The sequence below is a fragment of the Marmota flaviventris genome, chromosome 9, assembly GCF_047511675.1.
Source record: "Marmota flaviventris isolate mMarFla1 chromosome 9, mMarFla1.hap1, whole genome shotgun sequence".
Taxonomy (NCBI): Eukaryota; Metazoa; Chordata; class Mammalia; order Rodentia; family Sciuridae; genus Marmota; species Marmota flaviventris.
Genome location: NC_092506.1, coordinates 16,872,189 through 16,893,964, shown reverse-complemented (window position 1 = coordinate 16,893,964; position 21,776 = coordinate 16,872,189). Strand labels below are relative to the sequence as shown.

The following is a 21,776-nucleotide window of genomic DNA, read 5'->3' as shown; positions in this document are numbered from 1 at the left end:
AACAGAAATGAACTTTCTGTAATGTTTGACAAGATGGCTCCCAATCTTAAGAGGGAATTAGGCTGGGTTTATCTCATGGACCCAATATAATAGCACACATAGCACTTCCCAGCATATCCCCCAGCACATTCAGTCCATCTTATAACTGAAAGTTTATATAAAATCAGGGAAGAGGTCTTGAATAGTAAACTCTGTATCACCCTCCATGCTCCTTTTATGACAATATGGTAAAATAAGTTTAATATTTTTGAGTGTAGAAAACACTTATCATCAGGAAGTTCAATGGCATTAATACATTTTTTTTATTTTTGGAAAAGTGTGTGTGTGTGTGTGTGTGTGTTTTCCATTTGGTACTGGGAATTGAACTCAGAGGTGCTTTACTACTGTGCTGCATACCCGGTCCTATATATATATATATATATATATATATATATATATATATATATATATATATACACTTTGGGACAAGATTTCACTAAGGTGCCAAGAATGGCTTCAAACTTGCAACTCTCCTACCTCAGCCTCCTGAGTCTCTGAGATTATAAGCATGAACCACTTTTCCTGCTGGTAAAAATATTATTATTGACAATTTTTAATGTCTCTTGGTGTTTCATTTTCATTCTGTTTGATGATACCAAATCTTTTGTGGGAGATTATAGAAGCAAAGGTCTGTTCTAAGTAATTGTCAGTAACTTTCAACAGGTTTATTTAAGGACCTAAAGGAGTTCTATTAATTCTCAGCTGCACATGTGGGAAAGATGGAATCATCCTCGGGTATGTTCTAGTTGCTCTCCTGATTTTCTCCTCAATTGCTCCCCTGTCCCCAGGGATGCCTCATTCCCTCAGGCTACACTCTGCTAATTAAGGATCCAAACATCAACTTCATAAACAGAGCTACTCCTGAAGGCCATGAAATCCAGCCCCCATACCAACTAATATGACAGCAAAGGTTGGACTGTGTTATAAAAAATTGCTTCATCCGAATTACTTCCCAAAGGAATTGTTTTTTTTTTTAAAGAAAACATTTCTTTTTAAATATTTTTTTTCAAGGGTCAAGAGACTTAAGGTAGAATTTAAAACATCACAAACAAGTGAGAATGACACATAAAGAAAATACCTGTACAAAAACAGCTTTCCTGGGGTCACTGTTGCCCTTAAATATAACTATGGGAACCCCACTTCTTCTAAGGTCCTTCTTTAAGAAGACAGCTACCAAGTCCTGTGAAGAGCCATTATCACATATTCAAATTTGACCACATATCATATTTGACCACATGATCGTGGTCAAAAGGAAAACCAGTTTCAGGGATCTCTGCTGCTCAAAGCCAGAAAATCAGTGCCTGAGAATGCTAGCATTAATAAATTAATAAATCGCAGATTTTTGTAAATATAAAGAATATTTATTTTATGAAATATTATGTGAAGGTTTTGTGCTTTATTAATTTCACAAGTGTAGGTTCAATATGCTTTGTTTACAGAAACTGCTAGAGATTTATAAGGGATAATATAATCATAAAAATCTAACAATAAATAGTGTTTGATTTCTGACAACCTTCCAGGACATGTGTACATAAAAAGTTTTAACTGTATATGTTTAAAAATAATATATGTATTTTTTACAAATAGTAAAGAGAGCAAAGGGATTTTCAGAAATGCAAACACTTCTATATTTCAAAGCTGAACCACAAAAACTCAGAACAGAACAAGAATTTCAGAGAATTGTTGTGGGCCGTAACTAAATTGGATAGGCAAATTGAAATGCACTATTGCAAATTGAAATATTGTATTCTTTTGCATCTGTTTTCTTTAGCTTTCTTATGTGATTCCTCTATACATTTGGTTATATGTAGTAATAGTTTATTTTCATGAATATGCAGCATTCTGATAAACAGAGATTTGTTTAAAAGAAGGTATCGCACTTTGAGAACATATGTATATGTCCAGTTATAGAAGATATTGCCAAAGAGTCTTTCAGTCAAAACCCAATTTTTACTCTTACTTCGAGTGTGTAAGACGAAAAGTTATTACATATCCACACTAATATAAATTGATATAATTAATAACGTTAACCATTTTTATTTTAGTCTTTCTTTAGATCATTTAACAGCATTATTTTTTATTGAATTTACACGGACAGTTTTACAACCAATTCTGTGCTGTGTCTATTAAAATAAATTGCAAAATGGCAGGCCAGTTAAAAAGGCTGTGTTTAAAAGTATCTGGTCTTTTGCAACACAAGTCCTCTAGCTGACATCACTGTCAGTGCCATTTCAGACCAAATCAATCCAGAGAAAGAACAAAGTTTTTTTTTATACAAAGATCAAGCCCTTCATTGTTTTATTTATTTAATACCTTCAATAATGGGAATAGAAATACTTGATAGTGGAATCATAGGTATAATAATGCAGAATACTACAATTGAAAAGAATCTCACAGATAATCTATTCTTAGTTCTTTTACACAAGGGCAGTTATCAAGTGAGGAAGGGTGACTTCCTACATATCACTGTGGTGTTTATCTCCTAGCATCCTTCTTGAGAGAGAGATTTGCCAGAAGTTTAAAGCTGCTGTCTCTGACATTAACACATTACTTCTCTTTTCATTGGTTACTTATCATAATTATTGCAATTTTCTAACAAATATACTATACAGCCAATCCCCGGTAGGTTCTCTGCTTTCACTAGGTTATACAGACATCAAACCTCCATAAATGTTTAAACATCTCAGTCCATAAACCTTCAAATTTATATGAATTGACACAGTGTTATGTTCAGGTATTGTCATGTTAAGGCTGAAGAAAATAAATCAAGATAGAGAAACATTCTTGTAGTCTTAACTCCTGAAACAGAGTCATTGGCAATATCATATGTAGCAATACAATTTTCCATTAGTCTTCCCTGATCTATGAGGAAGATGTGATATGGAGGGATAGGCAGTGAAGGGACTGGTGGGCATTGAAGTGGACAGGCCAGAATGGATCAAAGACCTTTGATACAGGTTTGCCTATCAGTATAGAAACCCAAGATGGATGGATCACTCAAGGCTATCTGCCTAAATTCTTACTGAAGTCACACATATACTAAGCTATATTTAGAGTAAGTGTTTGTTTTTTTAAATATTAGTTTAACAAATTCACAGAGATGAAGACTATAACTTATGAACTGGTTTTCTTATACCTTTAGACATGTATCATTGAGTATAAGATACACTCTTGTTGTGATTAGAATTTCCTTCTGTTTATATTATGCTTACTGCATATGATTAAAGGAATAAATAAGAAGATCAAATTGATCCTTCCATGATCTAAATGTGGTATGTCATACAGAGGAAAATTAAATGTGTTTACATGTACCTTTAAATTTATTTGAATTGTCACAGTGTTTCAAGTCGAGTTCTCTCCATGCCACTATTCATGAGAGAGATGAACAAAAACATATGGGTAAACTGGGCATATGTGGCACAGGCAGAATCCTTTAAGTCTGTGTTTGAAAAAGCAACACTCCCCCTGTTCTTCCCCATGTGTTTTTTCTATAACTACACCGTTGATATAACCTGTCATAGGGTCCTACTGTTGCCACTTTGGAAAGCGTAGATGCCTAGTGTGCTTTATTTATATTTTGAGAGTTGTCACTGAGGATATTTTATATTGACATCTAGAAAAGGCTACAATGTTTAAAATCTTTAAACTTGTACAATTTTAATGGATAATTAAGAATTTCACAAAGTTGAACAATCCATCTAACAAATGGCCATGTTTGCATTTTCTCAACAAGATTCTCTTCGTGTTTGGACATCATAAACTTGAGCAGAGCCAGATGCAGCAGCTGAGCTGTCTTCTAAGTACTTAGAAGAATGCTCTCTACTTAATTCACACACTTTTGTTTATTCACTAACTTAGAATACACAAATATTTTATTTGTTTTTGAAAACTATAAAATATTTATTCAAAATACATGGCATATCATCCATCAATTCACTATAATTGTATAACAAATGAGCCCTCAAATGTTACCTCAAATGAGAGATCTTTATTTCTTATTGTTTTTCCATTCTGTGTCTCAGTCACAATGCTGTGAAAGAAAGAGAAGCGTAAGACATGCTGTCCTTCAGCAAAGAATACTGACACTCTTTCACTGAAGTTAAAGATTTAATAAACTGAGAAATGGGAAGAATAATTCCTTTAGGAGAGTAAGATTTATGAATCACAAAGGTACCCTCTTCACCACAACTGAAAAAGAGAGGAATGCAAGAAAAGCTGAGTGGAAGTGACAGAGTTGAGAATTTCAGTACAAGGTTGACTTTATTGATGTCCTTCATTTACAAGTTTCTTCATTTTATTGTTAATTGACACAAAATTGACAAATTGAAAGGATACATTTTGACATAAAGTCTTATATAAAATTTAATAATGAAACATTGAAAATATAACTCTAGTGAAATTATTGATAGAACATTGATAGATAATGGTCTTTCATGAAGTCAACGTTAAACTTTATAATCAATAACATACAGAATTTCTTTTTAGTTATTCAGACTATAATCTTTGTAGTCCTAAATCATGTCAAAAGCTCTTTACTCTCAAATGCATACACTTATCTTTATGCCTAATATTGTTTTCTTGGATAACTGAAAAGAATGTGGATTTACCTTGTATTTAGTATGTACTATTGTATAGGTCATAAAATGTGAAACTAAAAAGAAGCATAGCCACTTACACTTTTAAAATCTTTATATAATGGTCTGGGATCATGGGAATTTTTCTCAATAGACTGAACACGGGAAAATAAATCCTCATTCAGATATAAAATATTTCTCTTACAGCATCTGAATTTTGCATTTATTATAATAGTAGGAGCCAATCCTGTGACTACTTAGAAATACCATATCTTCTTTATACATAAAATATTTTTACAAAAATAAAAAATGGCATTATTTAAAAAGAGTCATATATACATTACATAATAACAAAAAGCAAGGTGATTATTATATCCATTATATCAAATAATGTGTTTATAATATGCATTATCTCAAAGACTTATAATTTCTTTATTACATAATATTCAGTCTCTTCTTCTACATGCATTATCATTGACTATTGTGATACTACATTGAGTAGAATGTAAAAATACAGTAATAAGAAACAAGCAAAGAAAAAAAAAGGAAAAAGAACTTGAATAAAAAATTCTAGAGAAGATTGAATCGACAATTATTTAGAGAAAGCATACAAATTACCAAGTGCGTGAAAAAAATATATATTCAAATTTTCTTATCATTAGGGGAAAGCAAATTAAAATCACTTTGCTTGATGTTCCTTAAATGATGCACTTTATTTTATCTACAGTCATTTTCCTGCCCACTTCTAGATTTCTAATTCTCATCTCCATCTGGAATCCTTTCTTCTCCCCATCACTCCACTGTATCTCTTTCTATTCATTGCTTAGATCTGAAACTCATCATCTCCATTCCAAGGAATCATTTCTTCACAGAAGTCTGGATTTGGACATTTGCTTTTAAATAGAGTAGCTAACCATTGGACTTCTTGGCATGCTACAGTTCAATGTGAATTACTTGTAAGTTAAGTTAATTATTGTTTCTAATTTCCAATACAAAATTTAGCTCATTTACATTGAGATTATTTTGGGATGAAAATCAAGGCAAAAGGCACACACTGAAAACTCAATAACTCTTAGAATAATTATTAATGCATAAATCTATTCAAAACGAATGACACTTTAGTACACTGAAACACAGACTGAAAAGTTTTCCAAACCTAAAGAGTATAATATTTAAATTGAAGGCACATAATGAAGTATAGGATATTTAATTATCTAGAAACTATTGGCAGGTGACAATTCAGTAAAATTAATATTATAAGATATTAGTGATAACTTCACATGATATGTGTTTTGAAGAAAACATGATTATAAATTTCTGTATAGTATGTATTTGTATGATGTTTATTAAAAGAAAATTTTATTTTTCAGTTTTTTTATGCTCTCTTTCATATTTTTGGTCCGTAGGCTATAAATCAGAGGATTCAGCATGGGAGTCACAAGGGTGTAGAACAGTGAGGTCATTTTGTCTTCATCTAGAGAGTAGGCAGAACTTGGTTGAAAATTCGTGAAAAGCATAGTGCGCTGGAAAATTACAACTACAGTTAAGTGGGAGGCACAGGTGGAGAAAGCTTTGAGCCTCCCTTCAGCAGAATGGATCTTTAAAACTGATGAGATGATGTAGCCATAAGAGACAAGGACTCCACAAATGGTACTCAGTTCAATGAATCCAAAAATGGTGAATATCACTAACTCATTGACTTGTGTGTCAGAGCAAGAGAGTAACAGGAGTGGAGGGACGTCACATCTAGAAGAAGTGATTAATCTCCTTAGACCCACAGAAACATAAGCAGAATGTTAATGCCGTTTGTATTAAAGCATCTGCCAGGCCTATAAAGTAAACCCCAGCCATGAGCAGTGAACACACCTTAGTGGACATGTCTACTGCATAGTGCAAGGGGTTGCTAATGGCCTTGTACCTATCAAAGGCCATCACTGCCAGAAGCACACACTCAGAATCTTCAAAGGTACGGTAGGTCAAGAACTGCACAGCACAACCAAGGAAAGAAATTGATTTGTTCTTGGAGAATATGTTAACCAGCATCTTGGGTCCTACTGCTATGGAATAGCAGAGGTCACAGAAAGAGAGGTGGCTGAGGAAAAAGTACATTGGAGTGTGAAGCTGGGGATCCACTCTAATTAAAATGATCATTCCAAGATTTGCAAGGAGAATAATGAGATAAACAACTAGAAATGCAGGGAATAGAATCACTTTCATCTGAGGATTATTAGTGATTCCCAAAAGAGAAAAATGACTTAATGATGAACAATTTCAACTGTCCATTCTTCTTGGTTCTTGTAATAATCTTTTATAAAAGTCAATAAGGGAATGATAAATTAGGGATTGCTTTTTATGCATACATGAAAAATGTTATTATAAGACATAACCTAATTTATTTTCGAACATTGTGTTCCTTGCTCTCAGAAAATAGCCTACACAAACACAAGTGTCACTGATAGGAAGCATTAACATATTTAAAAAAAAAACTTTAAAAGGGCTAACATAAGATCTTGATTATCTTTGCTTCCAAATTTATATATAATTTCTGAGTCTTTGACTTTAGACTTAGCATAATGACTGGTAGTTGGCATACACTGGCATTTGCAATGTGTTGCTTCTATTAATATTTGAATAAAAGTAGAAGAAACTATGTACCACATTCCTTGAAGAATGATTTTGTAAAGGAGAGGACTTCTAAAATATGAACAAGTGAAAGTTCTACAGCCCTTATTCAAATAACAAATGAAGTCAGTCAAACTCATACAGGTCTATCAGGAAAATCATCATTGGTCATTACACTGAGGGGTTTACTTACTTGAGTATGAAAGTATGAAACTAGTCACTTACACATCTGTCAAGACATGATTCCTCATTGGAAAATCAAGTCATATTTTTCTATTACTCTTAAGCATAGCCACTCAGAGACTTAACCAAGGTGAGAAAGTCTGTCTGTCCTTATCTCTGATGCCTGAATGATAAGTGGATCACATTTTATTTCCATATAGTGACAGTAGAGAGTTAAATCTCCTAAGCCACTGCCATCACTTCTTTGTTTTATTCAAACATGATTAATTAGATTAATTACTACTTGCTATAACAGCTTATTACGAATACTCTTGTGTGAGTATTTTCTCCTGAGAATACCAAAAGAAATTCAGCAAAGACTGAACTTTTAATTATTTTCCCTTGTCACAAAATTACTCACTGTCAGAAATGGACAAGGACTTATTTAACAGTCTCCTTCTTGGCTCTCATAACCATACTGGCTGTTGGTGAAACCAGACATGTACTGAAACTGAAATACATTCCCTACTTGGTGGCTTCTGGGTCCCTTTCATTGTCCGCCTGCTTCTTCATTTCTGAGACCACCTCCTGAACTACAGTTTAGACACATGGTAGTCCACAGGCTACTTCTTTCATTAATCAATGTCTGATTCCTCCTCACATCCACACCAATTGCCCTCATTTCAATGCATGTTCTCCACTGCACACTGGTCCTTTCTCATGTTTGTATATCTCATTCCATGTGAGTGTCTCTACATTAGCACAGTAATTAGTGCAGATATTTGCATGAGTAATGAATCAGTACATGTGTGTTTTAAAACATTTTAATGTTAGGCTCTAGATATTCAACAACCAGCAATGAGTATGTTTCAAGGTTTATTTCTGTTAACTTAGTTCACGTGTACAATAATACTCTTTTTAAATAATGCATGGTGGTATGATGTTTTCACAAAAACCAGCAAGATTTATTATTTTTCCAAAATAAGTTTTGCATACTATTATTTAGTATACATACTGGCAGTATTTTTTTGTGTGCACACTAATCTATCCTGTACAGCCACCAATGAATATTCTCCCTCTTTCAATCTGTTTAACATCCTTGTCTTTAAATTCATTTGACTACTTCGTATGTACAGGCTGCATGTAAGGCCGTTCTCATTATTGTCAAATATTCCTTTACACAAATATACTATTTTTTTAAACACTGAATTCTTGGTAGGAATTGAATTGTTTTCTTTTTTACTATGAACTTAAATGTTATTCTGAATATTCTCATGCATTTCTTTGGGTAGAGACATACATTTATTTATTTTTTTGTATGGAAATTGGAGGTATAAATTTCTGTACAATTTATGTCTGTACAGAAAGATTGTACTTCCTCTCTCTCTCTCTCTCTCTCTCTCTCTCTCTCTCTCTCTCTCTCTTCCCACTAGACAGAGGAGTAGTGAATGATGCCAAGTAGGTAGTGTGAGTTTCAGAAGGTCAAACACTTTGAAACATTGTCATATTAACTGACTTCTTACTCAAATTCAGAATTTCATAGACATGTAATATTAGTGGATATACAATTTTATTGGGGCTTTTGGTGGCTCAGGTAAGCATCCTCCAAGGCCCATGTGCAAAGACTTGGTCTTCAGTCCATGGTGCTATTGGAAGTACTGGATCCTTTAAGAGCTGGGACCTACTTCCAGTAATATAAGAAGAAAAATTTATTGGGACATTGGGACCCTAGCTCTTCTTTTTTCTTGCCTTTATGGCTTCTTATCTGCCATGAGGTGAGCAGATTTCTCAGACCCTCATTCCCACCACAAAATGTTGCTTCTCCACAGGCCCAAAACAAAGAGGCCAATTGATTATGAATAAAAAAACCCAAACTATGAGCTAAAGTAAAATCTTCCCCTTAATGTTAATTACCTCTGCTATATAATTACCATAACAAAAAGCTGAGTAACCTAGCCATTTTCTGAAAATAAAGAATATCACATAATGAAATAAATAGTTTTGCAATTATCAAGAAAAATTAAAACTTCAGTGCCGCAGTCTGGCTGGGCACAAAATCACGAGCCACTCAAGCAGGAACAAAGTTTATTTTTTGAAACTGCCGCCAATGTCCGGTACCGCCCGGGAAGATTTTTTCCACACACGCGGCCTCCTCTCGGACCGCCGAGAGCGCTCCTCCCCTGGAACTCCCTCCTACTGTACTTCCCCAACCAATGGGAACTCTCCAGGAGTCCCGTAGCCGGCCTAGGTGAACAGCAGGAGTCCAATATCCATATGAATGCAAATCTTAACATAATCATATCATCTCAATGGCTAGCTGGCGTCACCTTTCAACCAAAAATGCCATGCATCATATACTTGGCTCTTAGCATCTCCCCCCTTCTGTTTAAGTAACAAGCAATCTGGCTAGGGACCGTGCCTGTTAGGTTTGTCCAATTCAACATATGGTTCTTACCCGTCATCGGAAAACTGACTTTTAGGCGTCAGCCTCCTGTCTTAGGTTGATACCACTGCAATTGGATCATACCCGTCACTGACTACCGGTCCAGCATATAGCCATACTTGTGGATAGGCCTATGTACCAGTGGGGGGGTGAGGTTCTTTGCCTCACCTCTGTTGGCCCCCAAAATTGGCCTTGGTGCTGGTGGGGGGGTGAGGTTCTTTACCTCACCTCTGTTGGCCCCCAAAATTAGACCATCACTAGTAGAAGGGAGGAGGATACAGAAATGTCATGACACCAAGTCAATTAACTGCTCCTAGGAAAAATTACATCACTGGTGACACATCAGCAAAGATACGCTGGCACTACCATAATTCGCTGCATCAACAAATAGATCACAAAGCATACAAGTGATACATAGTCCAGGCAAGTTCTGTAAGCAGTTCAAAGTAGAGGAATCTATCAATATGTCCATATCCTCCCAAAATAAAGCATACAAGTGATACATAGTCCAGGCAAGTTCTGTAAGCAGTTCAAAGCAGAGGAATCTATCAATATGTCCATATCCTTCCAAAATAAATCAACTCATTGATTGAGCATTACTTGTTGAGTTATAAATCATTGATGTATCAGCTTACACGGTTTGTTGTGATAACTCTCGAAGAAGTTGTAGTTTGGTTTTATCTTTGTCTTCACCGGCACTGGGATGAAAATAGGAATTTTGACAATGATGCTAAAAAAAATATGTAACATTTCAACAGGTACTAAGAAAACAATATTTAGAACAATTTACATTATCCTGAACAGAATTATTAAATATAATGAAAAGGAAAGGTGAAAGTAAACAAACAGATTTGTTAACCTTCTATTTGTTCATATATTAGAACAATCCTCAACAGCTGTTTACCCAAATTAAATTAAACTATTAAAATCACGTGAATAATAAAAAAAATTTTTTTTTTTTTGGATCCATGTGCATGAGCGCCCCTCATATGTGAAATATGGACATACGCACATACAGACATACAACACAAAACAGAAGTGTGCACACGTAACATATAACACATAAGACAATAGTAAAGGCCTTGTAGCTTTACCTAGGTGAAATCTCCATTGCAATGTTCAAAAACTCCACAGTCAAAAAAACTGATCAGAAAAAACATTAACCTAGGTCTGTATGAGCTCAAAAATAAAATAGAACTTTATGATGTGGGAAAAAGCAATAATAAAATAGATATTGAAAAAAACATCCTGGTTAATCACTGTCACAGATGTAAGAATAGCCAAGCTGGAGATCTGGATATCAGCTGTTATGGATTTGAGTGGAATCATCTTCCTTTTGTTCTGTAGGAGCTGTTTTAGTTAGTCTCTCTGGAATCCAAATCGGCTGCTGTTCTTCCTGTGGAAAAACACAAACAGAGCCCCGACTCCAGACTATCACTGGGTCAGGACCTTTCCATTGTCCTGTTAGAATATCTTTCCAAAGTACCTTAGGCTTATGTACATTTTTTGGATACAAATGTCTTTCCGCAGCACTAAGCCCTGATGAATCCAAATTTAAAAAGTTTAGAGTAAAAAGGGTTATTTTAAGTTTATCTTTGGGGGATATATACCCCTTTCCAATTCCCTCCTTTTGTTTTAATAAGTACATTTTAATAGTTTGATGAGCTCTTTCAACTATGCCTTGTCCTTGTGGATTGTATGGAATTCCTGTTATGTGAGTAATGCCAAATGATGAGCAAAATTGTTTAAAAGAGGTGGACGTATAACCAGGACCATTATCGGTTTTTAACTGTTTTGGAACGCCCACAGTGGCAAAATTTTGTAAGCAATGAGCTATAACATCTTTAGTTTTTTCTCCAGCATGAAAGGAGCCCATCAGAAATCCGGAAGAAGTATCAACTGTAACATGTAAATATTTTAATTTTCCAAATTGTGGCAAGTGTGTGACGTCCATCTGCCAAATATGGTTAGGTATCAGTCCTCTAGGATTGACTCCAAGATTAACTTGTGGTAAAAATGTCACACAATTTTGACATTGTTTTATTATATGTCGGGCTTGTTCTTTAGTTATTTTAAAATGCTTTTGTAAAGTATTAGCATTGACATGGAACCTTTTATGAAAATTTATAGCTTCTTCTATTGTGGAGAAAATATGTATGTCATGTGTAGTTTTATCTGCTAACTCATTGCCCAAACTAAGGGCTCCAGGCAATCCTGTATGTGCCCTGATATGTCCTATAAAGAATGGATCTTTTGTGTCCCAGATTAGACTTTGTATAGTAGAAAACAAAGAGAAAACAGTAGAAGAAGGGGAAATCCTACCAGCATCTTCAAGGGATACTATAGCATTAACTACATACTGACTATCAGAAAATAAATTAAATACAGAATTTTTAAACATCATAAAAGCTTGTAATACTGCATTAAGCTCTACCTTTTGAGCTGATTGTTTGGGTACTAAAAATGTAAAAGTTTGATCAGGGGTAACTACTGCTGCTGTACCATTATTTGACCCATCAGTGAATATATTTGGAGCATTCATGATAGGGGTTTTTTTTTTGTCATCTTTGGAAAAACTGCAGGATGTTTAGACCAAAAAGACAACAAAGGATTAGACGGTAAGTGATTATCAAATGAAACATTAGATTTACACATGATTATTGCCCAAGTATTTAACTCATTAGCTAACTCATCAATTTGATCTATAGTATATGGAGTAATAATTTTATTGGGAGAAATCCCAAACACTCCCTTGGCTGCTTTTATTCCTTTGAGTATTAATTGTCCTACAGCCTCAGGATACCTAGTAAGAATAGTATTAGGAGAATAAGATAAATGTATCCACAATAATGGACCTTCTTGCCAGAATACTCCTGTAGGTATATTTTTTGTTGGCAGTACAATAAATAATAAAGGCAAACTTATATCAATTCTATCCAAATGCATATTTTCCATATATGTTTCAATGATTTTTAATGCCTTTCTTGCTTCAGGCGTCAACATGCGGGGTGAATTTGGATCTGATGGACCTTTTAGAATATCAAATAAAGGTCCCAACTCTCCTGTTGGTATGCCTAGATAAGGCCTTATCCAATTTATGTCTCCTAATAACTTTTGAAAGTCGTTAAGTGATTTGAGTTGATCTACTCGTATTTGAATTTTGGGTGGACGGATCATGGTTGAGGATAATAAAACCCCTAAATAATTAATTGGAAGATTTAATTGTACTTTATCTATTGCTATCTCTAGATTATAATTTTTTAATAAATTTGTAAGTGTGGCATAACATTCTAGCAATGTGTTTTTATCTTTATGTGCCAATAACACATCATCCATATAGTGAAATATTTGTAGTTCAGGATTTTGATTTCTAAGTGGCTGGATTGCTTTGTTAACATAAATTTGACACATAGTTGGACTATTAGCCATCCCTTGAGGGAGTACTTTCCATTCATATCTCTGATCAGGACCTTCATGATTTAGTGCAGGGATAGTAAATGCAAAATGTGGACTAATCTCGGGATGAATTGGAATTGAAAAAAAAAAACAATCTTTAATATCTATAGCTAAAACATACCAGGTTTTTGGTAAAGCAGACAATTGGGGAATCCCTGATTGAGCAGGTCCCATAATAACCATCTCATTATTAATGGCTCTTAAATCTTGTAATAATCTCCATTTACCAGATTTCTTTTTAATGACAAAAATGGGAGTATTATGGGGAGATACGGAAGGTTGTATATGTCCCTCCGCTAATTGTTGTTTGACCAGGTCATGGGCTATTTGTATCTTTTCTTTAGTCAGGGGCCACTGAGGAACCCACACTGGTCTTTCTGATTTCCAAGTAATTTTGATTGTCTCAGTGGCCCTTTCTGAAAACCCAATCCATGTCTATTTGTTTTTTGATCTATTTGAATTGGTGCTGTCATACCTTGTTCTTGTTCTCTTAATCTTTCTTCTTTCCTAAAGCCTTGTCTAGCCCTAGTAGTGGGCGCATTAGGATTGATGTTATTTGTTAATGTCAAACCTAATTGATCTAGGACATCTCGTCCCCATAAATTTATAGGAAGATGATCCAATACATAGGGCTGTATAGTTCCTTCACATCCTTCAGGATCCTTCCAATCTAATACCATTGCACTTCTATGGGGATTAGTTGCCACTCCTAGGCCTCAAAGCGTTTGAGTGGCTTGTTGTAATGGCCAATGTTTCGGCCATTCTTGATGAGATATGATGCTAAGGTCTGCACCTGTATCAAGTAGCCCATTAAAGTCATGTCCTTGAATATTTAGTTTTAGCATTGGGCGAGAATCTAGATTTAAAGACAGCATAGCCCAATCTACACCTGTGGAGCCTAATCCCCTGGAACCTCTTTCTACAGTACTACTGGAAAATTTATCATGTAGGCTGGGTATTATTAATAACTGTGCTATTCTATCTCCTGGTGAAATTACTGATATACCTCTTGGAGAACTAGCTATAATTTTTATTTCACCTTCATAATCGGGATCAATTACCCCAGGACTTATCATAAGTCCTTTTAGTGTTGAAGAACTGCGTCCCAATAATAAGCCTACTGTTCCTTGGGGAAGAGGTCCTTTTACTCCTGTGGGAATGATTTGAACTCCCATCTCTGGAGTTAGTACTGCTCTGGCAGAGGCGCAGATATCCAACCCTGCGCTCCCTCTAGTTTGTCTGATGAGGGATTTAATGGATAATGCGTCCTGGGCACTACTTTGATGGTGTTGCTGGGTTCCTCCACTGCCCCGTATATTTGTGGTTTGGGGCCCCGGAGCATTGGGCCCTCCAGTCCGTTTTTTGGCAATGGAGCCTGATGTCTTTCTCCACGATATCGTGGGTAAACACTTGGTCCTTGTCTGTTTTTTGATAACGGAATACCTTCTATGGTGGTTTGAGAACGGCATTCATTAGCCCAATGTTTCCCTCTACGGCATCGTGGGCAAATACCCGGTATTCTATTCCTTTGATACCTAGCCTTGTTAAACCCTCCTCCTATGGGGCAACTCCTTTTAAAATGTCCTGTTTGATCACAATTATAGCATGTTTTTGGCCTGGCATCTAAAGCCTGTTGTACTGCTGCTAAGACTTGCCCTTGTTCATTAATGTCTCTACATAATTTAATATATGTGTTTAAATCTTCATGTTTCCATGGTCTGATGACCTCTCTGCAGCAACGATTTGCTTGGTCATAAGCCAGTTGTTTTATAAATGGCATTGCCTGTTCTGTATCTCCAAATACTCTAGATGCTGTCTGAATAAGCCTATCTACAAATTCAACGTAAGGTTCATTAGCTCCTTGTATTACCTTAGATAATTGTCCTTGTAAATCTCCATGCCCCTGTAAAGTTTTCCATGCCCTAACTGCGTCTGCAGCAATTTGTGCGTATACGCCAGGATCATATTCAATTTGTTGCCGTTGACCCTCATAAGGTCCTTTTCCTAATAACATCTCTAGATTTCTTTGAGGGTAACCGGCTGTTGCATTTTGCCTAGCTGTCTCCATGCAAAATTCCTCATTGGCAACCTTCCATAACAAATATTGTCCTCCATTTAGCACAGATCGACACATGTTAGCCCAATCTGCTGGCGTCATGTCTAAGTTGGTAATGGATTCGACCATGCTCACAGTGAAGGGTGCTTGCGGCCCGTAGGTTGTTACAGCCTCCTTTAATTGCTTCACTGTTTTGAAATCTAAAGCACGGTGAATTCGTTGCCCTCCTGCCTGCTCAAGTACAGGGCATGCTAATCTTTGGGGTCCTGCCTCAGGATTCCGTCCATCAACTACGGGAGTTGAGGGCCGCTCAGCTGTAGATGGAGCTGTTGGTTGAATTACGCCCTCTGGTGATAGAACGGGGTTAGTAGCAGCCTCCTGTTGTAATTCCCCGCCTGATGGTTGTTTTTCCTCTAAGCTTTCTTTCTTCAAATCTTCCTCTGTCTGACTAGCTTGAGAGACCTTCTCTTTCGCTTGACCTAACATGTTTTCTACCATAGTCTGGACCTCTAACAATTTACTTAACAGTCTTTCGGTTTGTTTTTTACTAGTTTCTAATCTACTATAAAGGTAACGCAACCCAATAAGATAGCATAAAACAAAACCGAAACAGAATGAAACAAAAACCGAACAAAGAATAGTTGTATCAATTTTCTCTTTCTCAGGGCCGAACAACTTCAAACCTTGAGCCAACCAATTTTCCCAGTTTGCCTGAGAAAATTCTAGGGATAGGCAGCTTGAAACAAAAACAAGATAAATCAAAACGAGAACACATTGTTTTTTGAAATGGTCACCCATTTTGTTGCCTTCCCTCAGGGGCGAGCAATTTTACTCACCTCCAAACTTCAGGCGTTCCCCGTGCGGGCCACCAGTTGCCGCAGTCTGGCTGGGCACAAAATCACGAGCCACTCAAGCAGGAACAAAGTTTATTTTTTGAAACTGCCGCCAATGTCCGGTACCGCCCGGGAAGATTTTTTCCACACACGCGGCCTCCTCTCGGACCGCCGAGAGCGCTCCTCCCCTGGAACTCCCTCCTACTGTACTTCCCCAACCAATGGGAACTCTCCAGGAGTCCCATAGCCGGCCTAGGTGAACAGCAGGAGTCCAATATCCATATGAATGCAAATCTTAACATAATCATATCATCTCAATGGCTAGCTGGCGTCACCTTTAAAAACTTCACATGCCCATGTACTTTTTCCTCAGTCACCTCTCTTTTGTGGATTTCTGCTGTTCCTCCACTGTTGCTCCAAATATGCTGGTGAACCCAGTTGCAAAAGACAGAAGCATCTCCTTTTCAGGATGTGTGGTACAATTTTTTTCTTTTGTACCTTTGTAATAACTGAGTCTTTTCTACTAGCAGTGATGGCCTATGACCGCTTTGTGGCCATCTGCAACCTTCTGCTCTACACAGTGGCCATGTCCCAGAAACTCTGTGCTGTTCTGGTGGCTGGATCCTATGCATGGGGGTTGGCCTGTTCCCTTATACTAACATGCTCTGCTCTACAGCTGTCTTTCCATGGCTCCAACACCATTGATCACTTCTTCTGTGAGTTCTCCTCCCTGTTCTCCCTCTCATGCTCAGATCCCCACATCACTTCTTTGCTGCTCTTTATTTCTGCCACATTTAATGAAGTCAGCACACTGCTCATCATCCTCATGTCTTACTGCTAAGAGCCAAGTATATGATGCATGGCATTTTTGGTCGAAAGGTGACGCCAGCTAGCCATTGAGATGATATGATTATGTTAAGATTTGCATTCATATGGATATTGGACTCCTGCTGTTCACCTAGGCCGGCTACTGGACTCCTGGAGAGTTCCCATTGGTTGGGGAAGTACAGTAGGAGGGAGTTCCGGGGGAGGAGCGCTCTCGGCGGTCCGAGAGGAGGCCGCGTGTGTGGAAAAAATCTTCCCGGGCGGTACCAGACATTGGCGGCAGTTTCAAAAAATAAACTTTGTTCCTGCTTGAGAGGCTCGTGATTTTGTGCCCAGCCAGACTGCGGCACTTCAGTATAGAAATTTCTAGATCATGTCTTTAGGGTTTCAGAGGAGTAAGTAAAAATGAAGGGGAATTTGGTTTTCCATGAGTAAATTCCATCTCTTGGGAATTCTCAAGAAACCTGGGATTAAAAAGACACTATTTGGCACATTTCTCATTGTTGATCTCCTTTATCTTACTGCAAACCAAGTAATGGTAATTTTATTGGACTGGATTCCCAATTTCACACATTACTAAATCTTTTCTCAGTCACCTGTCCTCTCCTGATCTCAGATACTATACAACAATTGGAGCTAGGATACTGGTAGGCTTGATTGTCAAGAACTTGTCAACCCCCTTATTTTGCTGTGCTCTGCAGTTCTTGATCTTTCTGTAAAACAATAAAGTGACTATTTTTTTTTCAATTTTTTTAAACACCACATGGGGTTACATGGAATAGAATCATAATTCATAGTAACAGAATGTGGTATGTGGAAAGGACATTATAAATAATCTAGATTATCTTTCTTTTTTGTAAAAGAAGATTGAAATAGATTATGTATTAGATTATGCCATATCTTTTGCATTCTTATATTTAACAGTTACAGCATTAAGGGTGAGCACAGAAAAAAATTATACCATTAACCCTGTCAACCCAATAACCAATATTGTGCTTATTTCAACAATATTTGCCATCAGTCATTGATTGACATGAAAGAAGGATGTGCTTAAGAGAGATCAAGAGAAGAAGGGAAGAATGAGGACTGGACTAGACAGACTGTAATAGATCCAGGCCTTTGGTGCTGTGTTCCACAGATTGTTAGAATCCCAAGTTTGAAAGAATTGGGCATTATTAACTTATGTCAATATATGATTTCATGACTTCATGACTGATAACTCTACATCATGTACAAACAGAAGAATGAGAAATTATACTCCATCTTTGTATGATGTGTCAAAATACATTCTACTCTCATGTGTAACTAATGAAAACAAATTAAAAAGAGTAAAATGGATAAAAATGAGCCAACGTGAACCATCTGCTCAAACTTCTGTTTTGGTTATGAATCCAATAATAATAGTTTCACATGATACATTTTGAAACTCATCAATTTCAGGGAGGTTAATTTCAATATCAAACCAGTTTATGATATTTTGGTCATCCTTTCATAAGTCTTTAATTTCTCTTATTTCACAGTCACTGTATCTAACGATAGGGGCCGATATGAAGCTTGAATTGGCCTCTAAATATGACAATTAAAGTGAATATCTGAGAAAGAGATGGGTTAGTTGGATAGAAAATTTTTACCATCAGGTTACTGGCAAGCCACATTCATCCCTTTTGCCTAAATTTCAGAATATTTCAAACATTGTTTTCACCATTTTATTGTTCAACTTGAGCTGGTATAACAAAATACCATAGAACTGTTGTCATATAAACAACAAAAATTTATTTTTCAGAGTTCTAGAGGACAGAAGTCTAATATTTAGGCACTGTGAGATTCAGTGTCTGGGGACAGCCCCTTTCTGTCCAGAGACAACTGTTTTCAGTGTCTTCTCATGGCAGAAGGGTCCAGGGAGATCTCCAGGCCTGTTTGATGAAGGCAGTACTCCCATTGTGGAATACCCTGCACTCATGAATTTATCACCCCCAGAGGGTAATAGTACCATCATTTGGGGATTTGGGGTCACAATGCATAGGTGAAAGAAAAACAAAATACAATAACCATGTACAGAATGCACTATTTCAAAACATCAGGAGATAATTCACAAATTGTTATAGAGGTGGAAACACATAGGCTTTTTTAATAAAGCAAGAATTGTTCATAGGTATTTTCCCTCATGATATCTTCTCCTGACTTGTGATTGTAGTTACCATTCAGGCAGGCAGACTCTCATTAGTAAGAAGTTGCACAATTTTGCAGTGTCTTAACAATTCTACAGATGATTGCTACTGAATGAGTAAGGTTTCTTGCATGGTGGTTGTTGCAGGTTGTGACCTGTCTTCTGTCTGAGCTTTTGTCTTCCATTACAACCACTGTTGAGATGAAAAGTTTGGTACATAAGACAGAGAATCTTCCCAGTCCACACTTCCCTGCTCCTAAGAATTCCATTTCTTTCCATCTCACTCAGGTCACTAGACACTTGCTTTCACTTGTTACTTCTATCATTTTCCCTCCTAGCCTGACAAATCCACAGGTTAATATCTCCAAACCAGAATTCTGTTCTTCTATGTCTGTTCTTTCAACTTGGAGGCCAGAAAGAATGTGGAACAATGTACATCTGTTTGTAGCTGTAATTTCTCCTCCATCCATTTTGTTCTTGCCTCTGTAATTAGTTTTGCATCAGTACCGAAATGTACACACTTCAACAATGGGCATTCAATAATGGCAGCACAATACAGCCCTTCCTTACCACATTAGTTTAGACAAATTTCTGTCAACAATGGCAGAGTATCATCCCTGCTGCTCTCCAAACATAGAGTGTCCCTGTACTACTATGGCAGGCCTCCAGGATCGGGCATTTAGTTCTCCCCCTCCACATACACATAAGTGGATGCTCAGGATTTCCCCTATGGAAGGTTCCTTCTCTTTCATCAGTTTTATAAGCTCCTTGCTAGCTCATTGATTATTTCATAAAAATGGAATCTGGTGTGTAAGAACCAGCCATAAATGGTGAAAGGTGCAGAAAGATTGATGAAAGAGGCAGTTAAACATAAAATTTCACAGAGTCCAATCCAATTCATTAGGTACTTAAAGACAGAGCATGTCTTGGGTGGCAGAAGTCACTCTCCATGGTATGACAAAAAGGTTCATATGCTAAACTAGACAAACGTGATCTATTGCCAATCAGAGTGTAGCTGGGATTCCTCAAAAAATAAAATAAAATAAAATAAAAAAATTACTATTAATATATTAAACATAAGTTAAGGAAAATTCAAGACTTCAGCGATTATCACTGAATGTTCTGCTGAATATCTCAATCATTTTCTACTGTTTAAAATGCATGCCAGGTTTACCTGATGAACAAGTCAGCAATTTCGAGCAAGATGCCTATACTCATGTCAAGCTGATACATACAACTGAGAGAATCACCATGTCAACTAAGTAGAGGCCCAGCTCAATCCTGATAGGTAACACTGAGAAAAAGAAGGAATAAATCACCAGACAGAAATGACAAATAACTTAGTATCCCCAAAACAATATCTATTCTTCCTTCTTTCTAGCCTTTCTTTCTTCTTTCCTTTATTTCAGTTTTTCTTTTTCTTTTTTTTTAAATTTTTTTTTATTTGTTTTAATTGGGCTCTCACTATGTTTTCCAGGTTGGTCTCAAACTGTTGGGCTCAAGAGACACTCTTACCTCAGCATCCCAAGTAGATGGGGCATCAAGTACACACTTCCATATTGAGCTACCAGTATCCATTCTTAATCAAAATTATAAGGTATACATGAAAGTAAGAGACAATAACTTATTGTAAAAAAAAATTAGAAGACCCAGATTTACGTACAACATAGATATTAGAACTATATGATAAATAATCTAAAATAGTCATGATTTCTATATGCATTAATGAAACAGGTGGGCAATGAAACATGTATGCAGGCGTATAAAGCAAATTTCAAAAAAGTCATGAAAACTATAGCTAGAAATTAAACTTAAAAAAATAAGAAAAAATACATTAAAGAAGAACAACAGTAGGTCCAACATAACTGAGCAGAATTTTAATGAAATTAAAGGCGTATCAACATAGTATACCCCAAATGAAAAAGAGTAAAGACCACACCTGAAGACAGTGCAGTAAGTAACACCAAGGAATCAAAATAACTATAATTAGAAATAATGGGGTTTTCCTTCAAGATAAGGAGGTCAGGGCAGAGGAAATATATGTAGGAATGGGGCTAATTTTTTTTCTGAAATTAATCAAAAACGAAAAGAAATAGAAAAACAAAAGTCTCCAAGATGAACAATAAAAGGTCAGAGACAAGCAGAAAGAACACAGACACACACACACACGCACACACACACACATACACACACACATTCTCGTCCAGAAAAAGTTTTGAAAAGTAAAATAGAAATTACTGAAAGGAAGAATCATGACAGAGATAGTAGGGCTTGTCGTTCTTAAAGCTATTGATGTTTTACATGGGACAATTTTTCTTGGGGGCCACTACTTCCTGTAAATTGAATTAGAGGATGCTGAGCTGCACCCCTAGCTTCTTAACACTAGATGCTAGTAGTAGGAAATGTAAGAACTGGAAAAAGGTCAAAAAATTTTAGATGAGTTTATGGTTTATACAAAGAAGATATAAAAATTAACCCTGATACAACAATATTTCAGGTTATCCCCCCTTTTATTTTGGCCTTCAGAATTTTAGTCAAGATGATAATTTACCCTACTCTGAGTTGATATAAACTTTCCTTTTTTAAAATGTGAAAAATA

At 36.3% G+C, this 21,776-nt stretch overlaps 2 pseudogenes; one reads left to right on the top strand and one right to left on the bottom strand.

Annotated features, from left to right (window-relative positions):
• Positions 1-5,959: 5,959 nt before the first annotated feature.
• On the bottom strand, positions 5,960-6,896 carry LOC114093768 (olfactory receptor 5W2-like; annotated as a pseudogene).
• Positions 6,897-13,827: 6,931 nt separating this feature from the next.
• On the top strand, positions 13,828-17,026 carry LOC139706967 (olfactory receptor 5D18-like; annotated as a pseudogene).
• The last annotated feature ends 4,750 nt before the right edge of the window (positions 17,027-21,776 follow it).